The sequence below is a fragment of the Rousettus aegyptiacus genome, unplaced genomic scaffold, assembly GCF_014176215.1.
Source record: "Rousettus aegyptiacus isolate mRouAeg1 unplaced genomic scaffold, mRouAeg1.p scaffold_m13_p_8, whole genome shotgun sequence".
In the NCBI taxonomy this organism is placed as follows: domain Eukaryota; kingdom Metazoa; phylum Chordata; class Mammalia; order Chiroptera; family Pteropodidae; genus Rousettus; species Rousettus aegyptiacus.
Window position 1 is genome coordinate 50,996,238 of NW_023416311.1, and position 13,961 is coordinate 51,010,198.

The following is a 13,961-nucleotide window of genomic DNA, read 5'->3' on the forward strand; positions in this document are numbered from 1 at the left end:
TACTAAAGAACAGCCCCTCTGCATGGCTTCCTCACACTTCAAACAATCAATTAAATGATGATCTGCTAAATGGAAGAAATTACTGTATTTATTTATGTAAATGTATTTATAGTGTGTAAATGAGCTAAGCATAGTTAAACACTAAATCCACAGAATTAGCTATTTCTGTCACCCTCAAATACATTTTTCTAAGATCAGAGTGATTGAGGATAAATAACAATAGGAATCATGTTCTAACAGAGATATTTAATACTATTTTAGCAGAATATTTAAGAAACTAAAGATAATAATCAACCTTATGAAATCTCTGAATGATGCCATAAATAAAAATATTGCATCAGTAAAAAATAGCAAATCTAGACGAGACTCAGTTTAGTGAATACTGCACATGCTCTCTCATCTCATTCTCAATACTGGAGCCCATTTGCTCTCTTTTTCAAAGCTCCACTTCCCTAGCCTAATCATCTCTTTCCATGATAGAAAAGGATTATAACGTTTCTAGTATATCCGCAACACTCGTTGGCCTTAGTCTGTCTTCTACATGTATTTAAGTCAGTAATGACCTAAGTGCTGAAATTCCCTGTTATTGGATATAAAAACTAATACTGTAGTGTGTATCTTTTGCCTCTACTTGTAAGAACACTCCAAATGAAATGGCTACCATTTCTTCTCAATAAAACCTAAATGACTGACTCAGTACAGAAAAATTAAAGCCTTTTTCTTGAAGTATGTCTTCTTAGAAGAGAGTAACAGGCGTGATAGAACTAGATAAGACCCAATACTGATGTGGAATGAATTTTCTTTGTATTCATACCTTCACTAATACCTGGGTAATTGCAAGGGATGGGTTGGCATGAGGGTGAGGTTGAGAGTGATTTTGGAAGGAATTATGCTAGTAGTCTCCTGTCATGGCATCCTTAATGTAGAAATGCATTAATCCCAAAACATCTAGGCGCAACACTCTTGTTCTATATTTGTACAGAGCTCTAGATACAGGCCAGTTTGGAGTATAAATTGTATCAGAAGATAGAAGACAGGCTGAAGAGATATGGTTGATAAGGCAGATAAAAATAATTTGGGATCCACTGGAGTTAGAACTCAGGACAGGAATGAAAGAGAAGAAAGTGAAAGCTTAAGGTGACAATATCCTACTAGGAAGGTTACCGGAACCACAAGGGGAAGGAGACGTTGGAAAATAAAATATTTGGAATATACACAAAGCCATTGTAAAATCAACACTAAAATTGTTCCTAGGTTTGGTGTTTTAAAGTACTTTGTTTTATTTTTGTGACTGTTTTTAGCTTTGTTCTTTTTCTGACTCACCATTTATTTAGATTTGTTTAGATTTCACAGCCAAACAACATTTTTGTGGAAGGAACTGCAATATGGAATCATGGTCAGAGTTTGAGTCACTGCCCTAACACTCACTGTATTTGTGGTTATGTACAAGATGCAGTAACTTTTCTTATTTGCAAAATGGGCATTTTTACACTTTAAAGTTTATATGGTTGTTATAAAGATTACGTAATGTATATACTGTTAGGCATATTTACACTGCTTAAAATTAGGGTGAAATGTAAGATTTCTGTTTCAGCTTCATCTATTCTACTTTGTTAGTCTTATAAAAGGTCCCCTTGTTATTTAGGCTCTCTGGGTTTGGTTCTGCTTGAGCACTTCTATGCTTCTGCTGGCTGAGAGTACTGGAAATTTATAGACAGTACCTGGGCCTAGGAAGAGAACTACCACAGAAGAGATGTATCCTAGGATCTGGGGTGGTGTCTAGGAACGCTGACAGTGACACCGGATCCAAAGGCTAACGTGGTGGGGAGTTCTCTGGAGTGTTGGCAGTGGCATTCTGGAGCCATCTATACCAGAAGCTGTTCTGGCACCTGCCAGGAGATTCTGAGGCCTTTTTGGGGCAAACAGCCAGTCTTTCTTTTTCAATTTTACTCTATTTAGCCATTCCAGTTCAATTCAGAACAGTCAATGACAGTTTAATATCCCTGGGGCCATGACTCAAACCACCTCCTTCCTCATTTCTGCTCTCTCTATCCAAATGTTTTGCAGGAACTTCATTTACAGAAATTCTAAACACTATTTCCACTCTACAATTGACAGATTTTTTACTGTGCTCTCAATTAACCATGATTAACAGCTATAATTGTAATGGTAACCAAGATGAAAATCAGAAATAATTCCACAACCTGGCTCCACTGTCTGGGCAGCCACCAATTGCTGAGAAAGGCCATGTAAATTTGGTCTGCCACTTCCACAGAGATGCCACTATAGATTTCACTTACATGTGTCACTTTAGCATCTACCTTGGTTTGTTCCCAGAGCTTAGCAAAACATACTTGCCATATAGTCAAAGGTGGAGATTAAAAACAACAGTAAAACAAAAGACAAAAAAAAACCAACCAAACAAACAAACAAAAAACTTCTGTCCACTTTTTTCAAACCCTCATAATCGATGAACTCCTATTTCTTGCACTTCAGCTTCTTGTTGCTATCAAAGTCATGCAGTCTTTTTCTAAACATAGATTGTTTCTCATTATCATCATAGGATTATTTTGCTTTGACTTCATAAATTATCAATTATCAATCTTTTCTTAAAGTGAGAGTTTTCCTATGACTCATAATCATCCTCTGTTTTAATGTTTTTAGCCACTGGTAAAAGCAAAGCTTATTTGGTTTTTTTTATAAGCAATTCTGTTTTATATAAGTTTACATTAACTCTGCATTATATATCTATTTACTTTGCTGTATTTACGCATAAGAATGAATACAGGAGAACAATTTTCTAAGTCATTGATCATTTTTTTTTTGTGTGCAGCTTTACTGAGGTATAACTGACACATTTTATTTTTCTTTTTAATCACAGAAAATAAGTCATCAACTGTGCTCCCATGTCCACTTTTTCATTTCATCTTCACCTGCTCTCAGGAGAGATGCTCACAGGAAGGTTGGACAAAAGACCACAGAGTGGATGGAAACTATTACTTTACATCTTGAAATTTTTGTGGATCTTCTAATTGGTCATTTATAAAAGAAACTTCTCTTTTCTCACCAGCATCAGAAGTGATGTGTAAGCAGCTGGGGCAATTAGCAGCCCAATATTACTGATTAAGTTTTCAGTTACTTTAAAATGTACCTTTGCCCCTAGTAATGATTTATTTACAGGACTCAGGTTGGGTCTTATTCTAATTTGATAGGCTACAGTTTCCAAAGGTATTTATTATTGAATTGGAAGTTAGGACTACAAAGATTAGTTACAGTTTTTCAAGTCCACCTAGGCTTCCTGGTCATAGTTTTATCAAAGTTAGCTCCCGTGTTAGTATGCAACTGATATTTCCCTACGAGAACTAACAATTTTCACTCCATCTTCAACATGACTTAATACTAATAGCATCTATCAAAATATTTTGCAACGAGCAAAATATATTCTCCAGAATTTCCAAAGAAAAGAAAGGAGGTGGAAATAGTGCGAATGGGAAAGCATGGTTTACTTGTAAATCCTTATTAACATTTTCAGCACATGTGTTTATTAGCAGTTCCTCAAATTACAGTAGCAATAATACTGATACAAAGCAAAGAACATATTTGCCAATTTTCAAGTTCATCTGATCTTGTAGGTTCAGCCAGGCCAAATGATACATGGCTTTCTGAATGTTACTTGGTTTGTGGTTTTACTAGACAGGTAGTCCTAAACAAATTAATAAGTAAAAGGCCCAAAGCTAAAATTTTAGTTATTTAAAGCTTAAAAAAATTTATCACAAAGGATATATGTATTTATTTCAATCAAAAACATCATATCAAAAGTTCAATCTTATATTGCTAGCATTATATCTGAATCAATTCCCTAAAAAATGGTTAATGAAATGTGATAGAGCTCATTCATTATATATCTTATAGAGGCTAATCTAATGTAGAAGAGTTTATTTCTATAATAACCAGTAATATTATCTTTTTCCAAATGTATGTTTGGTAAATTATGGAAAGCATGACACAAGCATTATCTCATGTAATCCTCATAAAAGCACAGCAAACGCAGATGAGGGAAACAGACTGCCTGAGTTCACAGCCTTTTTCTTCACTCACCAGCTGTGTGACTTTTGGGCAAATCACTTCACCTCTCTGTGACTCCATATCCTCATCCATAAAACTGGAATGATAATAATAGTACATAACTCATAGAGCTGCTATAAGAATAAAAGTGTGACAATTCATATGAAATACTTAACAGCCTAACACCTAGTGAGCCCTTTGAAAATGTCCCTATTGAAATGATATGATTGCTATTATTGTTTTGCTATTATCATCTCATTTTATGATGAATAAAATAAGCCCTAGTTTAAAGGAGGTTTCCGTGAGCACACCGGGAATGGATGCAGAGCTGAGATTTGAACACAGGTGTGTCTGATTTTAAAGCCGGAGTTCTTACTTATCACTTTAGTTTCCCTCACAGCTGGTGAACTGTCAGCCATTGAAAGTCCAAATAGAGATTTTCAGAAAGCATTTCCCTTAGGAAAACCATTTTTTCCCCTAATATGAAGTAAAAAATGTTTATGGAAAATAGACTTTTGTTGTTCTAATCAATCAATACTTTTTAAATTTTCACTCAAAATTATAAGATTTATGCTAATTTGGGATACATGTCACTTTAATACTTCCCTGGTTTACTTAATAAGTAGTTTACTCTTCAAATTAATTACTTACTTTAATAACATTGTCTGAAGAAAGCTCATGCATTAAAATCAATAAATAATTGAAAATGAAGAGTTCTTAACAGCTCTTTATTCATATTTTAGGGGAGTGTGGTTTTTAGTATTATTCACTTAATGTTTTTTTCTTTCTTTAGATGTACAGAAATAAGAAAAAAAAATATCCTTTTAAAATAAAGATTTGCCTCCCTAGAACCACTGAATTTTCTCTTATCTCATTCTATTACTTAAATGCTGCATATGTGCTTTATTTCTCAGCATGTTAATGGTGACCTTGAAAGCTGAGAAATCCTTTGAAACACTCTCTGAATACCCAGTCTCATCCCTATCCCCCTTCCCAAACCCATCCGCAACTGCCTAATGTAAATACCCTGGGAACATTGCTTTTATCAAACTATTACCTCTATTTTTTCTAATCTTTGTCTCAGAAACCCACTTTTCTTCTCCACTGCTTATTTCTATTATATTTACATTTAGATACCATAATTTTTTGTAAATCCCCTTAAAAACAGACATTAACGTCCTTAGATATCTTTTGGCATCCCATAGAAATAGAATGAAGAGCCAATATAAAGCATTGTGTGTGTTACAATTTTAAAAAAGGACAAATTGATGTGTTCAGAGCCACTGTCAGAAATCTAAATGCCATTTTGAGGTTAGAATTTAAAAGAGCATAAAGTTAAAAGATCATATTGAAGAATGTTAGAAAACATGGGACTTTCATGAATTTTCTAGTTTAAGAGTGAATATTTTAAGTGGGATTATATGTTATGATGAAAGTTGTACAGTATAATACCAGACTAGAAAAGTAATGAGCTATTCGGCTCTCTCTCTCTCTCGCTATTTCTTTCTCTTTCTCTGCCTCTGACTCTGTCTCTCTGTATAGTAAGACAAGAAAAATCTGTGTAGCAATTGGCATAGATGGCCATTTAATAACTACCAGCTTCCCTAATTTTTGTCTTTGCTTTCAACTCAGGACCAACCAGAGAAACCCAAATTACACCCCTTACCATCTCATAGTATGCCCAGCTTTAGTATTATGACCTATGGCTTACTCAAGCCAAGAGATTCCAACCAGGGCATACCTATAGCCTTTTCTTCATTCTGCTCTAAAGCTTTTCCACTCTGCTGCCTCTCTTTGAGTCTCTGTCAAATGCTAGTAGTGGTGGCTCACTGTTGCAGGCCTTTGCTTTTTCTTGTTTGGATTGTCTTCACTTACTTCATTCACTTTGCCATCTCCTTCTCTCTGAGAGCACAGACTAGGTGAGATCTCTCTCTCTCTCTCTCTCTCTCCACACACACACACACACACACACACACACACACACACACACACACACATCACCACAATCAAGATAATGCATATGTTCATCACCCCCAAAGGTTTCATCATTCCTTTTTATAAACCCTCTCTCCAGTCTAGTCCTGCCTATTCCATTCCTAGACAACTATATACTTTCTTACTGTCTTTACATATCTGTGTGCATTTTCATAAATTGATATAAATAAAATATATAATATGTAATATTTTATGTTAGCTTCTTTCAGCATGGTTGTTTTGAGATGCATCCATGTTGTTGCATGTATCGATATGTGATTCTTTTTTTGGTATCTGGATTGTTTTCAGTTTTTGGCTACCACAAAACTAGTACAGACACTCATATACAAGTCTTGATACAGACACATAGTTTTATTTCTCTTGGGCAAATATATAGGAGTGAAATGACTAGGTCGTGTGGTAGGTATATGTTTAACTTTTTAAGAGACTACCATATAGTTTTCCAAAATGTTTTATCATTTTACATTTCAACCAGTAGCGTATGAGAAATCCAAGTGGTCCAAATCCTTACCAACACTTGGTATGATCATACTTTTTAATTTTAGATATTCTAACAATTATGTAGTAGTATCTACCTTAGTTTTAAATTTCTTCTCTAATTATTGATAGTAACCTAGTTTTCATGTGCTTATTTGCAATCAGCATATCTTCTTTGGTGAAGTAATTCTGCTTGACTTCATTTGTTGGCTAATTAGATATAATTCATTAAAAGATAATTGACTCTTTAAGCAAAAATTATAAAACATATTTTGGGACTTATAAGATATAAACATAAAAGGTATGACAATAGCCAGAGACTAGGAGGGAAGAAAACAGGGTGAGCAGATAAAAACAAGTACAGGCAGAACCCAAAATTCCTCCTCTTCACCCTCATACTGCCAAGGCAAAGTGATGTCATAAAAGTATTGGTTTTATGAAGAGTGAGCTACCTGGTGATAGAAGTGGTCAAATGGAAACAGTGTCAGAACAAATTTAGAACAAATGGGTCATTAGCTTTGCAGTTGTTCCTACATCACCCACTCCCTAAGGTGAAGAAATCTTTCACCCCATATCTTGGAATAACATCACCTAAGCTAGCTGATTTATCTAGGAAAATTTGCTCCCAGGAAAATCTATGAGACTTTTGAGTAGAACACTGGCCTAAATGAAATATAATAAACTAAAAACTTATACTAAATAAAGTAATATTAATAAGCAAGCCAAAATAAAATTTAAAAAATTCTCAAAGAAGTAAGATAAATAATAATATAGAGCAGGAACAAACAAAAATTTTTAATTGTTAACAGAAGAACTAATTGAAAATATTAAACATGAAAATAGTTTAAAGAAAGAACTTCATGCATGAGATTTATAATAGAATTGGTACGGGTAAACTATAAACTAATGAGTTCAAATGTTATGTTGAGGAATTACCCTAAAAGATAAGAAAAAATAAAGAAAAGGAAAAAATTAATAATTCAAGTGGTTTAGAGAATATAAATACAGGTACAAATATCTGTATGAATGCCAGAAAGAGAAAGGAAACATTAAAAGAAAAAAATGTTTTTCAAACAGAAGAAAGTCCACATTAGATGATAACATGAATCTACCCAATGGAAGGAAGAGAAATGGAATGAAAACAATGTTGGTGAATACAAGATTTTATTTCTTGTTATGTAATCTCTTTTTAAAAAGCTGACTGGAAAATACCAATTTATTGCAAGTCGAATATTGCAAATTCAGCACAGATTGAACCACGTCACAGTGTACTAACCAGAATCTGTCAAAACCAAGAAGTATACTACACTGAATGTGGCTGGAAAGTTGACTGCTTTCCACGCCAGCAGGTGATAATGGCTAAATTCGACGTCACTCTGCAGTGAGTGATTTCCAACTTTATTTCTCCATAGTGTAGCTAAAAGCTTCCCTTATGTCTCTTCCTGCCATGATCACAGACTTTACGCCGGAAGCTCTCGCCATCTCTTACAGTGAGTGCCAGCTGTGGCATCACTCTACCTTAGCAACAGCAATGCCGATTGGAGACTTTGTATGGAGTAATTACAGTACCGGTTCTCAGCACCCAGGATTCAAGTATTTTCTTGTTATTGTAAATTGATTACTTTCGTATCAAAATATTTGTATTTTGTTGGGGTATTGCTATTTCAGATGCTGGTAAATAGCTTTTTGCGTTTTCTGTTTTTATTCCTAATCTTTCCTTCCCCTCCCATTCTTTAATTTCCTCCCTTCCCACTCATCTGACACCTCACCACAAGCCTTCATAATTTTCTTTACCTCTGACTTCCCTCTCCTCCTGAACCTCCCATTTCTACTCACCTAGAAAGGGCCATCATGAACTCAGGGGAAACTCACGAAGATAGATGAGCTCTTCATTGGGGAAGGGGATACATAAGAGCCTTTCTGGGTTGGTAGAGGAGAAATCAAAGCTGCTGCAACTCAGTACCATTGCAAAGATCAGAAGAGCTGCTGAAAATGGTGGTTTTGAAAGTGCTCCCTCTCAGTCTGCAGCCATGCCACCCTGAACAAGCTCGATCCTGTCTGATCTTGGAAGCTAAGCAGGGTCGGGCCTGGTTAGTACTTGGATGGGAGACCACCTAGGAAGACCAGATGCTGTAGGCTTAAAAAATAAAAATAAGGCATTGTAAGCTGACAAGGTCCTTGCAATCTGTGAGATCAACCAAGGGTTGCCTTGCCAAAAAAAAAAAGGGGAAAGAAAATGCTCCCTCTTAAGAGTTAAAGACAAGAAAAACAATACTGAACCTCAGCAGACCAGCTACATTAGAGGAGATATCCATGAGGTCTTCCTTGACAGCAGGGCAAGAATCAATGGAAACAGCTGGACTAATGCATTAGCTAATAATTTATATTAGAATGTTGATAATATTTAACAATTTTGTGCTTAAAATTTTATAAGAATATATAAATGTGCTGTATGAATAACTGCTATGTTTTTCACAAGAAACAATGTAGGCCAGAACATAATAGAATAATATCTTTAAAATGCAGACAGGCAGGTGGGCAGGCAGGAGAGAAGAAGAAAGAGCAGAAGGGAGAAACATTAAAGAAAAAAATAATAAATTAGATTTTATCAATGTCAAAACATTCAGCTCCTCAAAAACATATTATAATAAATGAAAAGACAAGCAAGAGAATGAGAGACTATATATATATATATATATATATATATACACACACATATATATACATACACACATACACACACACACACACATATATACATGTTTCTATTTTTCTTTATAGATTTTTATTAAAAAATAAAAATTTAATTCTACTTTTAAAATTAATTCTGAAGAATTTATTCTTAATAAAACACTAGAATTACTACCATAATTAAGATCTCTATTTCAAAAAACCCATTAATATTCTGACATTAATTTTTTGTTTTCCCATAATTTCTTCATGTGAGAAAAATAAAGCCTATTTTTATTGTTGTCTCTTTTACTTGAAGCTGAATGAATACATTACTAATTAAGACCAACCAATTTTTTCTTTAAGTGTATACTTTTATATATAAACTAAATAATACGAAAAGATGTTATGATATATCTAAGAAAACAATGTGTGTTTATTAAGTAGTATTTAAAACTTTCTCTCCTGATTGAAACATGTTATATCAGCTACATAAATAAAATTTAGAAGCACATATGAATAAAAAGCAAATATAACGAAGACAAGTCCATAACTAGAGCCAGTCCAAGAGTTATTATCAGATTATTTAAAGGAATGGCATGTAGATTGAAAGGTTATTGTAGTTTCAACAAGGACTACTTTCATCTTCCCCTGTTTTTTTCATATTTCCAACCCGTTCCACTACCATACCATCCCTCCTCATCCTTGACACTTCTTGTTCATATTTCCAAAGAAAACAGAAACCAGTAGCTGAGTGCTTCCTCAAGTGAAGTTATCAGGTGGTCAACTATTCCTGTCTCTGAGCCCTTCCTCTTTTTATTTCCATCATCTTAACCTATACCATTTACTCCTGGGTTCTTTATCTTTTTTACCCTGACAGGCGTCTCCAAATAGTTGTTTATATTTGCTGTCTCTTTTTCTTCACTGTTCAATCACAATGTTTAGCACCACTAATGTGACTAAGCCTGTCAGTCCACCTAATGGATTTTGATGTAGTCATTGGTCAACTCTATGCCATTAAATTCCTTAGTAATTTTCAGTTCTAAATATGGATGACATCTAAACAGGCTTTGAGCTCTCTCCCTAGTTTCTGCCACCTCACTCTTCTGGCTTTCTCTTCTCTTACCTTTCTGTTCTCTCCTCATTTGCTTTTGTTGGTACATCTTTTCTCTCAGCCTTTAAATGTTGGAGAGTTTTATGGTTTCATCCCACTAACCTTTCTCTTCTCATTTCCTATAGCTTCACCAAGAAATCTCATGCCCATAGGTAAAATTCCATATAAGTTAATCTATATGACTCACAAATTCATGTCTTGTCTTAAATATTTAACTCTAAACATATCTATTCATCTGCCTACTTAAGTTATCCACTTGGATATGTAAAAGGCAGCTCATACCCAATACGGGTAAAACAAAAATATTTCCCTCTTCCAGTTTTCCCATGCCAGTTTTCCATTCGTTTTCCCCATTTTTACTATCAGTTTCAAATCCAGATAGATATTAGGCTTCCTTAATACTATCTTTCTTCCATCACTCACCAATATCTAACTAATCAGTCTATTTTTACCTCCTGAAGAGCCAGGAGTACAACTAATTTCTTTGAAAAAGTCTACTGTATTTAGTATCATCTAAAGCACCATCCCTTAAATTATGACCTAGACACATAAATAATATTTTTTCCATCTACTTTTTCCACTCTCATTTCCAGTCTTAAAAAATAAAGCCAGAATCATGATTATTATAATGGTTACTTAAATCTCAAATAGGAGCACACTTTTACAAGTTTAACTACTTTAGTGGATTTCACTTTGAGATTATAAACCAAAATCCTCAACATGACATGCAATTTCTCACTAATCTGGCCCTTGCCTATATCTATCTCATCCTTCCTTTAGTATCAACTTCTAATTGTTTGCTGTGGTCCATACCATAATTCTTTTTGTCCTGCAATGGACCACCTTTCCTCCTGAAATTGAGTCTTTATGTATGTTGTTCTCCCTGGCTAGAATAATGCATTCTTTCTTTTGACCTACTTAAAATCGTATTTATTTTTCAGATAGCTTCACCTCTTTCACATTCTTCGTGATGCCTTCTCTGGTGTCATATATAGAGTAAACTTGTTCTCACTCTTCTATGATTTCATAACTCACAGTTTTTCCTTTTTAGCATTTTTTACATTTTCAATTAATTTCTTCTCAATCTATAATGGTAAAGATTATGTAGCTGCTTTCGAACCCCCAATATCCAGCAATGTATCAAATATATAGTTAGATGGTCACTAGATATATGGTGAATTAAATAAAATGAGATGGGTAAATGAAGGAATGTCTCAGTTATTCAATCAACAAACACAAGATTGTACAAATATTAGTTGTAACTTAACAAAGACATTCTTGTTTTCAATATAATAAAATTAAGGCATAGATAGTAAGTCTTTTTAGACACTACATAGATTACCACTGGAAATAGAGAAAAGAATGCAGGCAGTTTCTGGAAAAGAAACATTCAGCTATTGAATAGATATTTATTAAGCATCTCCTAGACTTCAGTCACTTTGGCAGATGCTGAAGATACAAAGACAAAAATTCATAGCCTTAGCTCTCAAGTAATTAAGGAAAAAACACGAAACAAATACAAATTCAGTAATAGGGGTGAGTGAAAGTAGTAAATTAAAAAAAAGTTAAAACAGAAAATTTATTTTTATTCTCAGGTAATATTAATATCTCCGTATGACATATTCATTTTGAAATTTTCCCTTACTGAACAATAGTCATATAATTAGTCTTTGTTATATTTAAGATCTCTGAAAAGAATATGCATTTTAGACATATTTTGAATGCTATCTAGCCATAAGTTATAAATGATCTTACAAAGTTCAAATGAAGTAATAAGTGTAAAAATATTCTGGAAACAAATATAAATTATTGCAACAGTTTTTTAAGAAAATTGTAGTACACTCTCATTTGAGTTATAAGTTAATTTTCCTGTTTGTAACCAGAGTGAAATAATGTCAAATAACAACTGTGTCCTGAATCACAATACCAAATTAGTGTCTACGCATTACAGGATTCAGTGAATTATATGGAATGTGAATTACATCTCAACAAAGCTGTTATAAAAATATTAGTATTTATGCCAAATAGCAAAATAATAGAATTAATTATAAGAGGATGCATTTGGGTAAAAAATCATTATTCATAGTATGAATAAGATAAAAGTTTATAAGTTTCTTCAAACATAAAAAGTATGACAAATTTAAAATATAACATTTAATGGAATCAAATATGAATGCTTGATATAGGAATTTGTAACTATTACAAGATATTTGTTTTTCTTTTAACTCTTTGTTATCTTGGGCAAAATTACTGACTGAAAATATTAATAGGCTTATGTACAGCAAAAGAAGTTCTAGGTATCTATTGATTAAATATGGCAACAGAATAAAACAAAATGGATGACTGCATGTCATGCTTTCTTATATCAGAATGATGTGATGTATCCTATACTATGAAATGCAAAGGTTGAAGGAGAAACTTGTTTAGGGGTCCATACTTCTCTGAAGCTGACAGTTATCTTCAACCTATTGTTAACTAAATTATAGGTAAGCCAATAGAGTAGTTAAGTTAAAGATTATTGTAATAAATATATAATAAAATATCTCTCTCTACTCAAGGTAAAACATTTGAGAAAAGAACAGTGAAAATTAAAATGGTGTTTAAAGAAGTAGCCATATTTACCAAATTATTTTCTTAATATTCTAGGTAGAAATATAATTATTTGGCTTATATCTGGCAACTTAATTTCCATAAAATCCAGGACTTTTCCCCAATATGTCAGTAAGCAGACACCTATGGACGAAGATTAAGCTAAAACTTAGTCCACAGTAAAATGTCCATCACAAAAATCCAGTGAATGCACTTTAAAAAATACATTTTAATTTACTGCTATAACTTTAATCAAAATTCATTTTCTTTTCCTGGTTATAAAGATAACAAAATCATATTTTTAAATAATAAGTACATCACAATAAATGTATTCATACTGTTATCTAAGTAAGCAATTGAACAGGTGGAATTTCTGAATACTTATCAATGTTCTGAAACACTCAAGCAATAACACTAGTTAGTTATTCTTCAGTGATTGTTCAGTGTGTGAAATATCTAATTGATGGTGGATTTTTCTAGTATAAGTTATCTCTAATTGAATAAATAAATAAAATAATGAAAAGTTCAGTTAAAAAAGGATATTTAGATGCAAATTATTTTTAGAAAAAAGTATAGTGTTATATATACATATATAACATTTTATTACATGTGTATGTATGACACATTTATTATATCCATTTTATACCTATATTAAATATATACATCAAAATATGGGATAGAATTCATATATTTTATCAACTTGCAAAATATACTTAGTATTTTAAGTAAATGGTGGTTGTTGGACTATAAATGATTAACAACCAAGGATAGAAGTAATATGATTTAAAACTTATTTAGGTAGATGGAGCACATGTAAATATTCAATTAATTCCTGGTTCACAATTTAAGAATGGAACAATCCTTCTATGAATTAAGAGAATCTCTTTCTTTTATCCATAAACTTTCTGGGAAATTCATTACCAGAATTTCAAATGATAAAGTCTACTGATGTATTCTAGAATTTTAAAGGAAAGAATTTGTGACAGGGAAATATACTTCAGTCTGAATAAAAATGATAAAAAAGTTATTTCAGGTATAAACTATAATACCT

At 33.0% G+C, this 13,961-nt stretch overlaps 1 pseudogene; it reads left to right on the top strand.

Moving 5' to 3' along the window:
- The first annotated feature begins 8,557 nt into the window (after nt 1–8,557).
- LOC118607135 lies at nt 8,558–8,676 on the top strand (annotated as a pseudogene).
- The last annotated feature ends 5,285 nt before the right edge of the window (nt 8,677–13,961 follow it).